This window comes from Pristiophorus japonicus, chromosome 9 (genome assembly GCF_044704955.1).
Source record: "Pristiophorus japonicus isolate sPriJap1 chromosome 9, sPriJap1.hap1, whole genome shotgun sequence".
NCBI lineage: Eukaryota > Metazoa > Chordata > Chondrichthyes > Pristiophoridae > Pristiophorus > Pristiophorus japonicus.
The window spans coordinates 25,708,792-25,726,042 of NC_091985.1; the positions used below are offsets into that span (position 1 = coordinate 25,708,792).

A 17,251-nucleotide genomic window follows, 5' to 3' on the forward strand; every position below is an offset into this window, starting at 1 on the left:
ACCTGCTCACACCCACAGACTGCTCACACTCACATTCCTGCAAAAACTCACAACCTGCTCATACTCGCTTTCCTGTTCACACAAAACCTGTTCACACTCATATTCCTGCCCACACTCACATCCCTGCTCACACTCACATTCCTGCTCACACTCACAACCTGCTCACACTCACTACATGTGCACACTCACAACCTGCTCACATTCACATTCCTGCTCACACTCACATCCCTGCTCACACTCAGATTCCTGCTCACATTCACAACCTTCTCACACTCAGATTCCTGCTCACACGCGTATTCCTGCTCACACTCGCATACCTGACCACACTCACAACCTGCGCACTCTCACAACTGTCTAACATTCACATTCCAGCTCACACTTGCATTCCTGTTCACACTCGCATACCTGCTCACACTCACAACCTACTCGCACTCACATTCCTGCGCACACTCACATTCCTGCTCACACTCCAACCTGCTCACACCCACAACCTGCTCATACCCACATTCCTGTCCACACTCACATTCCTGCTCACATTCACAACCTTCTCACACTCACATTCCTGCTCACACGCGTATTCCTGCTCACACTCGCATACCTGACCACACTCACAACCTGCGCACTCTCACAACTGTCTAACATTCACATTCCAGCTCACACTTGCATTCCTGTTCACACTCGCATACCTGCTCACACTCACAACCTACTCGCACTCACATTCCTGCGCACACTCACATTCCTGCTCACACTCCAACCTGCTCACACCCACAACCTGCTCATACCCACATTCCTGTCCACACTCACATTCCTGCTCACACTCACAACCTGCTCACACTCACATTTCTGCTCACTCACATTCCTGCTCGCACTCACAAACTGTTCACACTCACATCCCTGCTCACACTCACAACCTGCGCACCCTCACATTACTGCTTACATTCACAATCTGCGCACACGCACACACTTCTCACACTCACATTCCTGCTCACAAGCACATTCCTGTTCACACTCGCATTTCTGCTCACACTCACAATTTGCTCACACTCACATTCCTGCTCACATTCACACCCTGCTCATACTCACAACCTTCTCACACTCACTACATGTGCACACTCACAACCTGCTCACATTCACATTCCTGCTCACACTCACATCCCTGCTCACACTCAGATTCCTGCTCACATTCACAACCTGCTCACACTCACATTCCTGCTCACACGCGCATTCCTGCTCACACTCGCATACCTGCCCACACTCACAACCTGCGCACTCTCACAACTGTCTAACATTCACATTCCAGCTCACACTTGCATTCCTGTTCACACTCGCATACCTGCTCACACTCACAACCAGCTCGCACTCACATTCCTGCGCACACTCGCATTCCTGCTCCCACTCACATTCCTGCTCACACTCCAACCTGCTCACACTCACATTTCTGCTCACTCACAATCCTGCTCGCACTCACAACCTGCTCACACTCACATTTCTGCTTACTCACATTCCTGCTCGCACTCACAAACTGTTCACACTCACATCCCTGCTCACACTCACAACCTGCGCACCCTCACATTACTGCTTACATTCACAATCTGCGCACACGCACACACTTCTCACACTCACATTCCTGCTCACAAGCACATTCCTGTTCACACTCGCATTTCTGCTCACACTCACAATTTGCTCACACTCACATTCCTGCTCACATTCACACCCTGCTCATACTCACAACCTTCTCACACTCACTACATGTGCACACTCACAACCTGCTCACATTCACATTCCTGCTCACACTCACATCCCTGCTCACACTCACAACCTGCGCACTCTCACAACTGTCTAACATTCACATTCCAGCTCACACTTGCATTCCTGTTCACACTCGCATACCTGCTCACACTCACAACCAGCTCGCACTCACATTCCTGCGCACACTCGCATTCCTGCTCCAACTCACATTCCTGCTCACACTCCAACCTGCTCACACTCACATTTCTGCTCACTCACAATCCTGCTCGCACTCACAAACTGTTCACACTCACATCCCTGCTCACACTCACAACCTGCGCACCCTCACATTACTGCTCACATTCACAATCTGTGCACACGCACAAACTTCTCACACTCACATTCCTGCTCACAAGCACATTCCTGTTCACACTCGCATTCCTGCTCAAAATCACAATTTGCTCACACTCACATTCCTGCTCACATTCACAACCTGCTCATACTCACAACCTTCTCACACTCACTACATGTGCACACTCACAACCTGCGCACACTCACATTCCTGCTCACACGCACATTCCTGCTCTCACTCACATTCCTGCTCACAGTCACTTCCTGCTCAAACTCACATTCCTGCTCACGCTCATATTCCTGCTCACGCTCACAACCTGCTCACTCACATTCCTGCTCACACTCAGAACCTGCTCACACTCATATTCCTGCTCTCACTCACATTCCTGCAGCCAGTCGCAACCGTCTCACACTCACAACCGTCTCACATTCACATTCCTGCTCACATGCACAACCTGCTCACACTCACAACCATCTCACATTCACTCGCATTCCTGCTCACACTCACAACCTTCTCACACTCACAACCTGCTTAGGCTCACATTTCTGTTAACACCCACAACCTGCTCTCACCCACATTCCTGCTCACACTCATTTTCCTGCCCGCACTCACAACCTGCGCACACTCACATTCCTGCTCACACTCACAACCTGTGCACACCCACAACCGTCTCAAATTCACATTCGTGCTCACATTCACATTCCTACTCACACCCACAACCTGCTCACACTCATATTCCTGCTCACACTCACATTTCTGCTCACTCACATTCCTGCGCACACTCACAACCTGCTCACACTCACTACATGTGCACACTCACAACCTGCTCACATTCACATTCCTGCTCACACTCACATCCCTGCTCACACTCAGATTCCTGCTCACATTCACAACCTGCTCACACTCACATTCCTGCTCACACGCGCATTCCTGCTCACACTCGCATACCTGACCACACTCACAACCTGCGCACTCTCACAACTGTCTAACATTCACATTCCAGCTCACACTTGCATTCCTGTTCACACTCGCATACCTGCTCACACTCACAACCTACTCGCACTCACATTCCTGCGCACACTCACATTCCTGCTCACACTCCAACCTGCTCACACCCACAACCTGCTCATACCCACATTCCTGTCCACACTCACATTCCTGCTCACACTCACAACCTGCTCACACTCACATTTCTGCTCACTCACATTCCTGCTCGCACTCACAAACTGTTCACACTCACATCCCTGCTCACACTCACAACCTGCGCACCCTCACATTCCTGCTTACATTCACAATCTGCGCACACGCACACACTTCTCACACTCACATTCCTGCTCACAAGCACATTCCTGTTCACACTCGCATTTCTGCTCACACTCACAATTTGCTCACACTCACATTCCTGCTCACATTCACACCCTGCTCATACTCACAACCTTCTCACACTCACTACATGTGCACACTCACAACCTGCTCACATTCACATTCCTGCTCACACTCACATCCCTGCTCACACTCAGATTCCTGCTCACATTCACAACCTGCTCACACTCACATTCCTGCTCACACGCGCATTCCTGCTCACACTCGCATACCTGCCCACACTCACAACCTGCGCACTCTCACAACTGTCTAACATTCACATTCCAGCTCACACTTGCATTCCTGTTCACACTCGCATACCTGCTCACACTCACAACCAGCTCGCACTCACATTCCTGCGCACACTCGCATTCCTGCTCCCACTCACATTCCTGCTCACACTCCAACCTGCTCACACTCACATTTCTGCTCACTCACAATCCTGCTCGCACTCACAAACTGTTCACACTCACATCCCTGCTCACACTCACAACCTGCGCACCCTCACATTACTGCTCACATTCACAATCTGTGCACACGCACAAACTTCTCACACTCACATTCCTGCTCACAAGCACATTCCTGTTCACACTCGCATTCCTGCTCAAAATCACAATTTGCTCACACTCACATTCCTGCTCACATTCACAACCTGCTCATACTCACAACCTTCTCACACTCACTACATGTGCACACTCACAACCTGCGCACACTCACATTCCTGCTCACACGCACATTCCTGCTCTCACTCACATTCCTGCTCACAGTCACTTCCTGCTCAAACTCACATTCCTGCTCACGCTCATATTCCTGCTCACGCTCACAACCTGCTCACTCACATTCCTGCTCACACTCAGAACCTGCTCACACTCATATTCCTGCTCTCACTCACATTCCTGCAGCCAGTCGCAACCGTCTCACACTCACAACCGTCTCACATTCACATTCCTGCTCACATGCACAACCTGCTCACACTCACAACCATCTCACATTCACTCGCATTCCTGCTCACACTCACAACCTTCTCACACTCACAACCTGCTTAGGCTCACATTTCTGTTAACACCCACAACCTGCTCTCACCCACATTCCTGCTCACACTCATTTTCCTGCCCGCACTCACAACCTGCGCACACTCACATTCCTGCTCACACTCACAACCTGTGCACACCCACAACCGTCTCAAATTCACATTCGTGCTCACATTCACATTCCTACTCACACCCACAACCTGCTCACACTCACGCTCACAACCTGCTCATACTCACAGCCTGCTCACACTCATAACCTGCTCACACTCACATTCCTGCTCACACTCACAACCTGCTCACACCCACAGACTGCTCACACTCACTTCCTGCAAAAACTCACAACCTGCTCATACTCGCTTTCCTGTTCACACAAAACCTGTTCACACTCATATTCCTTCCCACACTCACATCCCTGCTCACAATCACATTCCTGCTCACACTCACAACCTGCTCACACTCACTACATGTGCACACTCACAACCTGCTCACATTCACATTCCTGCTCACATTCACATCCCTGCTCACACTCAGATTCCTGCTCACATTCACAACCTGCTCACACTCACATTCCTGCTCACACGCGCATTCCTGCTCACACTCGTATACCTGACCACACTCACAACCTGCGCACTCTCACAACTGTCTAACATTCACATTCCAGCTCACACTTGCATTCCTGTTCACACTCGCATACCTGCTCACACTCACAACCTGCTCGCACTCACATTCCTGCGCACACTCACATTCCTGCTCACACTCCAACCTGCTCACACCCACAACCTGCTCATACCCACATTCCTGTCCACACTCACATTCCTGCTCACACTCACAACCTGCTCACACTCACATTTCTGCTCACTCACATTCCTGCTCGCACTCACAAACTGTTCACACTCACATCCCTGCTCACACTCACAACCTGCGCACCCTCACATTACTGCTTACATTCACAATCTGCGCACACGCACACACTTCTCACACTCACATTCCTGCTCACAAGCACATTCCTGTTCACACTCGCATTCCTGCTCACAATCACAATTTGCTCACACTCACATTCCTGCTCACATTCACACCCTGCTCATACTCACAACCTTCTCACGCTCACTACATGTGCACACTCACAACCTGCTCACATTCACATTCCTGCTCACACTCACATCCCTGCTCACACTCAGATTCCTGCTCACATTCACAACCTGCTCACACTCACATTCCTGCTCACACGCGCATTCCTGCTCACACTCACATACCTGCCCAAACTCACAAGCTGCGCACTCTCACAACTGTCTAACATTCACATTCCAGCTCACACTTGCATTCCTGTTCACACTCGCATACCTGCTCACACTCACAACCAGCTCGCACTCACATTCCTGCGCACACTCACATTCCTGCTCACACTCCAACCTGCTCACCCCCACAACCTGCTCATACCCACATTCCTGTCCACACTCACATTCCTGCTCACACTCACAACCTGCTCACACTCACATTTCTGCTCACTCACAATCCTGCTCGCACTCACAAACTGTTCACACTCACATCCCTGCTCACACTCACAACCTGCGCACCCTCACATTACTGCTCACATTCACAATCTGCGCACACGCACAAACTTCTCACACTCACATTCCTGCTCACAAGCACATTCCTGTTCACACTCGCATTCCTGCTCACAATCACAATTTGCTCACACTCACATTCCTGCTCACATTCACAACCTGCTCATACTCACAACCTTCTCACACTCACTACATGTGCACACTCACAACCTGCGCACACTCACATTCCTGCTCACACGCACATTCCTGCTCTCACTCACATTCCTGCTCACAGTCACTTCCTGCTGAAACTCACATTCCTGCTCACGCTCATATTCCTGCTCACGCTCACAACCTGCTCACACACATTCCTGCTCACACTCAGAACCTGCTCACACTCATATTCCTGCTCTCACTCACATTCCTGCAGCCAGTCGCAACCTGCTCACACTCACAACCGTCTCACATTCACATTCCTGCTCACATGCACAACCTGCTCACACTCACAACCATCTCACATTCACTCGCATTCCTGCTCACACTCACAACCTTCTCACACTCACAACCTGCTTAGGCTCACATTTATGTTAACACCCACAACCTGCTCTCACCCACATTCCTGCTCACACTCATTTTCCTGCCCACACTCACAACCTGCGCACACTCACATTCCTGCTCACACTCACAACCTGTGCACACCCACAACCGTCTCAAATTCACATTCGTGCTCACATTCACATTCCTACTCACACCCACAACCTGCTCACACTCACGCTCACAACCTGCTCATACTCACAGCCTGCTCACACTCACAACCTGCTCACACTCACATTCCTGCTCACACTCACAACCTGCTCACACCCACAGACTGCTCACACTCACTTCCTGCAAAAACTCACAACTTGCTCATACTCGCTTTCCTGTTCACACAAAACCTGTTCACACTCATATTCCTGCCCACACTCACATCCCTGCTCACACTCACATTCCTGCTCACACTCACAACCTGCTCACAATCACATTCCTGCTCACACTCACAACCTGCTCACACTCACTACATGTGCACACTCACAACCTGCTCACATTCACATTCCTGCTCACACTCACATCCCTGCTCACACTCAGATTCCTGCTCACATTCACAACCTGCTCACACTCACATTCCTGCTCCTACACGCGCATTCCTGCTCACACTCGCATACCTGACCACACTCACAACCTGCGCGCTCTCACAACTGTCTAGCATTCACATTCCAGCTCACACTTGCATTCCTGTTCACACTCGCATACCTGCTCACACTCACAACCTGCTCGCACTCACATTCCTGCGCACACTCACATTCCTGCTCACACTCCAACCTGCTCACACCCACAACCTGCTCATACCCACATTCCTGTCCACACTCACATTCCTGCTCACACTCACAACCTGCGCACCCTCACATTACTGCTTACATTCACAATCTGCGCACACTTCTCACACTCACATTCCTGCTCACAAGCACATTCCTGTTCACACTCGCATTCCTGCTCACAATCACAATTTGCTCACACTCACATTCCTGCTCACATTCACACCCTGCTCATACTCACAACCTTCTCACACTCACTACATGTGCACACTCACAACCTGCTCACATTCACATTCCTGCTCACACTCACATCCCAGCTCACACTCAGATTCCTGCTCACCTTCACAACCTGCTCACACTCACATTCCTGCTCACACGCGCATTCCTGCTCACACTCGCATACCTGCCCACACTCACAACCTGCGCACTCTCACAACTGTCTAACATTCACATTCCATCTCACACTTGCATTCCTGTTCACACTCGCATACCTGCTCACACTCACAACCAGCTCGCACTCACATTCCTGCGCACACTCACATTCCTGCTCCCACTCACAACCTGCTCACACTCACATTTCTGCTCACTCACAATCCTGCTCGCACTCACAAACTGTTCACACTCACATCCCAGCTCACACTCACAACCTGCGCACCCTCACATTACTGCTCACATTCACAATCTGCGCACACGCACAAACTTCTCACACTCACATTCCTGCTCACAAGCACGTTCCTGTTCACACTCGCATTCCTGCTCACAATCACAATTTGCTCACACTCACATTCCTGCTCACATTCACAACCTGCTCATACTCACAACCTTCTCACACTCACATTTACGCTCACACGCGCATTCCTGTTCATACTCGCATTTCTGCTCACACTCACAACCTGTGCACACTCACAGTCCTGCTCACACTCACAGCCGTCTCAGATTCACATTCCTGCTCACACTCGCATTTCTGCTCACACTCGCATTCCTGCTCATGCTCACAACCTTCTCACACTCACAACCTGCCCACGCTCACATTCCTGCGCACAACCACAACCTGCTCACACCCACAACCTGCTCACACTCACACCCTGCTCCCAATCACATTCCTGCTCACATTCACAACCTGCTCACACTCACATTCCTGCTCACATTCACAAAACTGCTCACACTCATATTCCTGCTCACATGCGCATTCCTGCTCGCACTCGCATACCTGCTCGCACTCGTATTCCTGCTCACACTCACATTCCTGCTCCCACTCACATTCCTGCTCACACTCCAACCTGCTCACACCCACAACATGCTCATACCCACATTCCTGCTCACACTTACATTCCTGCTCACACTCACAACCTGCTCACACTCATATTCCTGCTCACACTCACATTTCTGCTCACTCACATTCCTGCGCACACTCAAAACCTGTTCACACTCACATTCCTGCTCACACTCACAACCTGCGCACACTCACAGTCCTGCTCACACTCACAACTGTCTCTCACTCACATTGCTGCTCACACTCACATCTTTCTCACACTCACAACCTGCTCATGCTCACATTCCTGCTCACACTCACAATCTGCTCATGCACACAACCTGCTCACACTCACAACATGCTCCCACTCACATTCCTGCTCACACTCACAACCTGCTCACTCTCACATACCTGCTCACTCACAACCTGCTCACAATCACATTCCTGCTCACACTCACAACCTGCTCACAATCACATTCCTGCTCACACTCACATTCCTGCTCACACTCAGATTTCTGCTCACATTCATAACCTGCTCACACTCACATTCCTGCTCACACGCGCATTCCTACACACAATCACATACCTGCCCACGCTTGCATACCTGATCACACTCACAACCTGCTCACACTCACATTCCTGCTCACACTCACATTCCTGCTCACTCTCACATTCCTGCTCACATTCACAACCTGCTCACACTCACATTCCTGCTCACACGCGCATTCCTGCTCACACTTGCATACCTGCTCACACTCACAACTGCACACTCTCACAACTGTTGAACATTCACATTCCAGCTCACACTTGCATTCCTGTTCACACTCGCATACCTGCTCACACTCTCATCCTGCTCACACTCACATTCCTGCTCAAACTCCAACCTGCTCACACCCACAACCTGCTCATACTCACAACCTGCTCACACTCACATTTCTGCTCACTCACATTCCTGCTCGCACTCACAAACTGTTCACACTCACATCCCTGCTCACACTCACATTCCTGCTCACACTCACAACCTGCTCACACTCACATTCCTGCCCACACTCACATTTCTTCTCACTCACATTCCTGCCCACACTCACAAACTGTTCACACTCACATCCCTGCTCACACTCACAACCTGCGCACACTCACATTACTGCTCACATTCACAACCTGCTCGCACTCACAAACTTCTCACGCTCACATTCCGGCTCACACGCGCATTCCTGTTAACACTCGCGTTCCTGCTCACACTCGAATTCCTGCTCACACTCACAACTTGCTCACACTCACATTCCTGCTCACATTCACAACCTGCTCATACTCACAACCTTCTCACACTCACATTTCTGCTCACACGCACATTCCTGTTCATACTCGCATACCTGCTCACACTCACATTCCTGCTCACACTCACAACCTGCTCACACCCACAGACTGCTCACACTCACTTCCTGGAAAAACTCACAACCTGCTCATACTCGCTTTCCTGTTCACACAAAACCTGTTCACACTCATATTCCTGCTCACACTCACAACCTGCTCACAATCACATTCCTGCTCACACTCACAACCTGCTCACACTCACTACATGTGCACACTCACAACCTGCTCACATTCACATTCCTGCTCACACTCACATCCCTGCTCACACTCAGATTCCTGCTCACATTCACAACCTGCTCACACTCACATTCCTGCTCACACGCGCATTCCTGCTCACACTCGCATACCTGACCACACTCACAACCTGCGCACTCTCACAACTGTCTAACATTCACATTCCAGCTCACACTTGCATTCCTGTTCACACTCGCATACCTGCTCACACTCACAACCTGCTCGCACTCACATTCCTGCGCACACTCACATTCCTGCTCACACTCCAACCTGCTCACACCCACAACCTGCTCATACCCACATTCCTGTCCACACTCACATTCCTGCTCACACTCACAACCTGCTCACACTCACATTTCTGCTCACTCACATTCCTGCTCGCACTCACAAACTGTTCACACTCACATCCCTGCTCACACTCACAACCTGCGCACCCTCACATTACTGCTTACATTCACAATCTGCGCACACGCACACACTTCTCACACTCACATTCCTGCTCACAAGCACATTCCTGTTCACACTCGCATTCCTGCTCACAATCACAATTTGCTCACACTCACATTCCTGCTCACATTCACACCCTGCTCATACTCACAACCTTCTCACACTCACTACATGTGCACACTCACAACCTGCTCACATTCACATTCCTGCTCACACTCACATCCCTGCTCACATTCAGATTCCTGCTCACATTCACAACCTGCTCACACTCACATTCCTGCTCACACGCGCATTCCTGCTCACACTCGCATACCTGCCCACACTCACAACCTGCGCACTCTCACAACTGTCTAACATTCACATTCCAGCTCACACTTGCATTCCTGTTCACACTCGCATACCTGCTCACACTCACAACCAGCTCGCACTCACATTCCTGCGCACACTCACATTCCTGCTCCCACTCACATTCCTGCTCACACTCCAACCTGCTCACACCCACAACCTGCTCATACCCACATTCCTGTCCACACTCACATTCCTGCTCACACTCACAACCTGCTCACACTCACATTTCTGCTCACTCACAATCCTGCTCGCACTCACAAACTGTTCACACTCACATTCCTGCTCACATTCACAACCTGCTCATACTCACAATCTTCTCACACTCACATTTACGCTCACACGCGCATTCCTGTTCATACTCGCATTCCTGCTCACACTCGCATACCTGCCCACACTCACAACCTGCGCACTCTCACAACTGTCTAACATTCACATTCCAGCTCACACTTGCATTCCTGTTCACACTCGCATACCTGCTCACACTCACAACCAGCTCGCACTCACATTCCTGCGCACACTCACATTCCTGCTCCCACTCACATTCCTGCTCACACTCCAACCTGCTCACACCCACAACCTGCTCATACCCACATTCCTGTCCACACTCACATTCCTGCTCACACTCACAACCTGCTCACACTCACATTTCTGCTCACTCACAATCCTGCTCGCACTCACAAACTGTTCACACTCACATTCCTGCTCACATTCACAACCTGCTCATACTCACAACCTTCTCACACTCACATTTACGCTCACACGCGCATTCCTGTTCATACTCGCATTTCTGCTCACACTCACAACCTGTGCACACTCACAGTCCTGCTCACACTCACAGCCGTCTCAGATTCACATTCCTGCTCACACTCGCATTTCTGCTCACACTCGCATTCCTGCTCATGCTCACAACCTTCTCACACTCACAACCTGCCCACGCTCACATTCCTGCGCACAACCACAACCTGCTCACACCCACAACCTGCTCACACTAACACCCTGCTCCCAATCACATTCCTGCTCACATTCACAACCTGCTCACACTCACATTCCTGCTCACATTCACAAAACTGCTCACACTCATATTCCTGCTCACATGCGCATTCCTGCTCGCACTCGCATACCTGCTCGCACTCGTATTCCTGCTCACACTCACATTCCTGCTCCCACTCACATTCCTGCTCACACTCCAACCTGCTCACACCCACAACATGCTCATACCCACATTCCTGCTCACACTTACATTCCTGCTCACACCCACAACCTGCTCACACTCATATTCCTGCTCACACTCACATTTCTGCTCACTCACATTCCTGCGCACACTCAAAACCTGTTCACACTCACATTCCTGCTCACACTCACAACCTGCGCACACTCACAGTCCTGCTCACACTCACAACTGTCTCTCACTCACATTCCTGCTCACGCTCACAACCTTCTCACACTCACAACCTGCTCATGCTCACATTCCTGCTCACACTCACAATCTGCTCATGCCCACAACCTGCTCACACTCACAACCTGCTCCCACTCACATTCCTGCTCACACTCACAACCTGCTCACTCTCACATACCTGCTCACTCACAACCTGCTCACAATCACATTCCTGCTCACACTCACAACCTGCTCACAATCACATTCCCGCTCACACTCACATTCCTGCTCACACTCAGATTTCTGCTCACATTCATAACCTGCTCACACTCACATTCCTGCTCACACGCGCATTCCTGCACACAATCACATACCTGCCCACGCTTGCATACCTGCTCACACTCACAACCTGCTCACACTCACATTCCTGCTCACATTCACATTCCTGCTCACACTCACATTCCTGCTCACATTCACAACCTGCTCACACTCACATTCCTGCTCACACGCGCATTCCTGCTCACACTTGCATACCTGCTCACACTCACAACTGCACACTCTCACAACTGTTGAACATTCACATTCCAGCTCACACTTGCATTCCTGTTCACACTCGCATACCTGCTCACACTCTCATCCTGCTCACACTCACATTCCTGCTCAAACTCCAACCTGCTCACACCCACAACCTGCTCATACCCAGATTTTCTGCTCACACTCACATTCCTGCTCACACTCACAACCTGCTCACACTCACATTCCTGCTCACACTCACATTTCTGCTCACTCACATTCCTGCCCACACTCACAAACTGTTCACACTCACATCCCTGCTCACACTCACAACCTGCACACACTCACATTACTGCTCACATTCACAACCTGCTCGCACTCACAAACTTCTCACGCTCACATTTCTGCTCACACGCGCATTCCTGTTAACACTCGCGTTCCTGCTCACACTCGAATTCCTGCTCACACTCACAACTTGCTCACACTCACATTCCTGCTCACATTCACAACCTGCTCATACTCACAACCTTCTCACACTCACATTTCTGCTCACACGCACATTCCTGTTCATACTCGCATACCTGTTCACATTCACATTCCTGCTCACACGCACATTCCTGCTCACGCTCACAACCTTCGCACACTCACAACCTGCCCACGCCCACATTCCTGCTCACACTCACAACCTGCTCAAGCTCACATTCCTGCGCACACCCACAACCTGCTCACACCCACAACCTGCTCACACTCACAACCTGCTCACAATCACATTCCTGCTCACACTCACTACATGCTCACACTCACAACCTGCTCACACTCACATTCCTGCGCACACTCACAACCTGCTCACACTCACATTCCTGCACACACTCACCACCTGCTCACGCTCACATTCCTGCTCACACTCGCATTCCTGCTCACGCTCATATTCCTGCTCACACTCACAACCTGCTTACACTCATATTCCTGCTCCCACTCACAATCCTGCTCACACTCACAGTCTGCTCACACATAACCATCTCACACTCGCATCCCGACTCACACTCGCAACCTGCCCACCCTCGCAACCTGCCCACACTCACTTCCTGCTCACACTCGCATTACTGCTCACAACCACAACCTGCTCACACCCACATTCCTGCTCACACTCACAACCGTCTAACATTCACATTCTGTCTCACACCCGCATTCCTGCTCACACGCGCATTCCTGTTCACACCCGCACACCTGCTCACACTCACACACCTGCTCACACGTGCATACCTGCTCACACTCACATTCCTGTGCACACTCACAAACTGCTCACACTCACAACCTGCTCACACTCACATTCCTGCTCACACTCACAAACTGCTCACGGTCACAACCTGCTCAAACTCACATTCCTGCTCACGCTCATATTCCTGCTCACTCTCACAACCTTCTCACACTCACATTCCTGCTCACAATCACAACCTGCTCACACTCACATTCATGCTCACACTCACAACCTGCTCACACTCACATACCTGCTCACGCCCACATCCGTCTCACACTCACATTTCTGTTCACACTCACATTCCTGCGCACACTCACAACTGCCTCATACTCACATTCCTACTCACACTCACATTCCTGCTCACACTCGCATTCCTGCTCACTCACATTCCTGCTCACACTCACAATGTGTTCAAACTCACATTCCTGCTCACACTCACAACCTGCTCGTACTCACAACCTGCTCATACTCACATTCCTGCTCACACTCACATTCCTGCTCCCACTCACAACCTGCGCACACTCACAACCGTCTCTCACTCGCATTCCTGCTCACGCTCACAACCTTCTCACACTCACAATCTGCTCATGCTCACGTTCCCGCTCACACTCACAACTTGCTCACGCTCACATTCCTGCTCACACCCACAACCTGCTCACACCCACAAGCTGCTCACACTCACAACATGCTCCCACTCACATTACTGCTCACACTCACAACCTGCTCACACTCACTTTCCTGCTCACACTCACATTCCCGCTCACACTCACAACCTGCTCACACTCACATACCTGCTCACACTCACAACCTGATCACAATCACATTCCTGCCCACATTCACAACCTGCTCACACTCACATTCCTGCTCACGCTCACAACCTGCTCACACACATATTCCTGCTCACATTCACAACCTGCTCACACTCACATTCCTGCTCACACTCACAACCCGCTCACACTCACATTCCTGCTCACGCTCACAACCTGCTCACAGTCACAACCTGCTCAAACTCACATTCCTGCTCTCACTCACATTCCTGCTCTCAATTACAACCTGTTCACACTCACAACCGTCTCATACTCACATTCCTGCTCACACTCGCATTCCTACTCACACTCACAAGCTGCTCACACTCACAACCTGCTCACACTCACATCCCGCTCACACTCATATTCCGGCACTCGTTCACATTCCGGCTCACAATCAAAACCTGCTCGCGCTCACAACCGTCTCATACTCACATTCCTGCTCACACTCGTATTCCCGCTCACACCCGCATTCCTGCTCACACTCACAACCTGCTCGCACTCACAACCTGCTCACACTCACGTTCCTGCTCACACACAACCTGTTCACACTCACATTCCTGCTCACACTCACTAGCTGCTCACAGTCACAACCTGCTCATACTCACAACCTGCTCACACTCACATTCCTACTCACACTCACAACCTGCACCCGCTCACATTCCTGCTCACACCCACAATCTGCTCACACCCACAACCTGCTCACACTCACATTCCTGCGCACACTCACAACCTGCTCACAATTAAATTGCTGCTCACACTCATAACCTGTTCACACTCACAACCTGATCACACTCAAGCACACAACCTGCTCATACTCATAACCTGCTCACACTCACAACCTGCTCACACTCACATTCCTGCTCACACTCCAACCTGCTCACAATCACATTGCTGCGCACACTCATAACCTGCTCACATGCACAACCTGCTCACACTCACAACCTATTCACACTCACACTCACAACCTGCTCATACTCACAACCTGCTCACACTCACACCCAGCTCACACTCACATTCCTGCTCACACTCACATCCTGCTCACACCCATAGCCTTCTCACACTCACGTTCCTGCTCACACACAACCTGCTCACACTCACATTCCTGCTCACACTCACAACCTGCTCACACTCACATTCCTGCTCACACTCACATTCCTGCGCACACTAACAACATGTGCACACTCACAACCTGCTTACACTCACATTCATGCTCACACTCACATTCACAACTGTCTCACACTCACATTCCTGCTCACGCTCAGATTCTTGCTCACACTCACAACCAGCTGACACTCACAGCCAGCCCACACTCATATTCCTGCTCTCACTCACATTCCTGCTCACAATCACAACCTGCTCACGCTCACAACTGCCTCATACTCACATTCCTGCTCACACTCGCATTCCCACTCACACCCACATTTTATGCTCACACTCACGTTCCTGCTCACACACAACCTGTTCACACTCACATTCCTGCTCACACTCACAAGCTGCTCACCCTCACAAACTGCTCACACTCACAACCCGCTCACACTCAGATTCCTGCTCACATTCGCAACCTTCTCACACTCGCATACCTGCTGACACCCACAACCTGCTCACACTCATGGTCCTGCTCACACTAACAACCTGCTCACGCTCACATTCCTGCTCACACCCACAATCTGCTCACACCCACAACCTGCTCACACTCACATCCCTGCTCACACTCACAACCTGCTCACAATCACATTGCTGCTCACACTCACAACCTGATCACACTCAAGCACACAATCTGCTCATACTCACAAGCTGCTCACACTCACAACCTGCGCACACTCACATTCCTGCTCACACTCAAACCTGCTCACAGTCACATTGGTGCTCACACCCATAGCCTGCTTACATGCACAACCTGCTCACACTCACAACCTTTTCACACTCACACTCACAACCTGCTCATACTCACAACCTGCTCACACTCACACCCTGATCACACTCACATTCCTGCTCACACTCACAACCGTCCCATACGCACATTCCTGCTCACACTCGCATTCCTGCGCACACTCACAACATGTGCACACTCACAACCTGCTCACACTCACATTCCTGCTCACACTCACATTCCTGCTCACGCTCAGATTCACAACCGTCTCACACTCACATTCCTGCTCACACTCACATTCCTGCTCACAGTTACAACCTGTTCACACTCACAACCTGCTCACACTCACCTTCCTGCTCACACCCACATTCCTGCTCACACTCACATTCCTGCTCGCATTCA

At 50.7% G+C, this 17,251-nt stretch overlaps 1 protein-coding gene across 1 annotated transcript in view; it reads left to right on the plus strand.

Annotated features, from left to right (window-relative positions):
* kif26ba (kinesin family member 26Ba) overlaps nt 1-17,251 on the plus strand; it is a 525,292-nt gene that overhangs the window by 206,637 nt on the left and 301,404 nt on the right. The gene's annotated exons all lie outside the window — the stretch shown is intronic.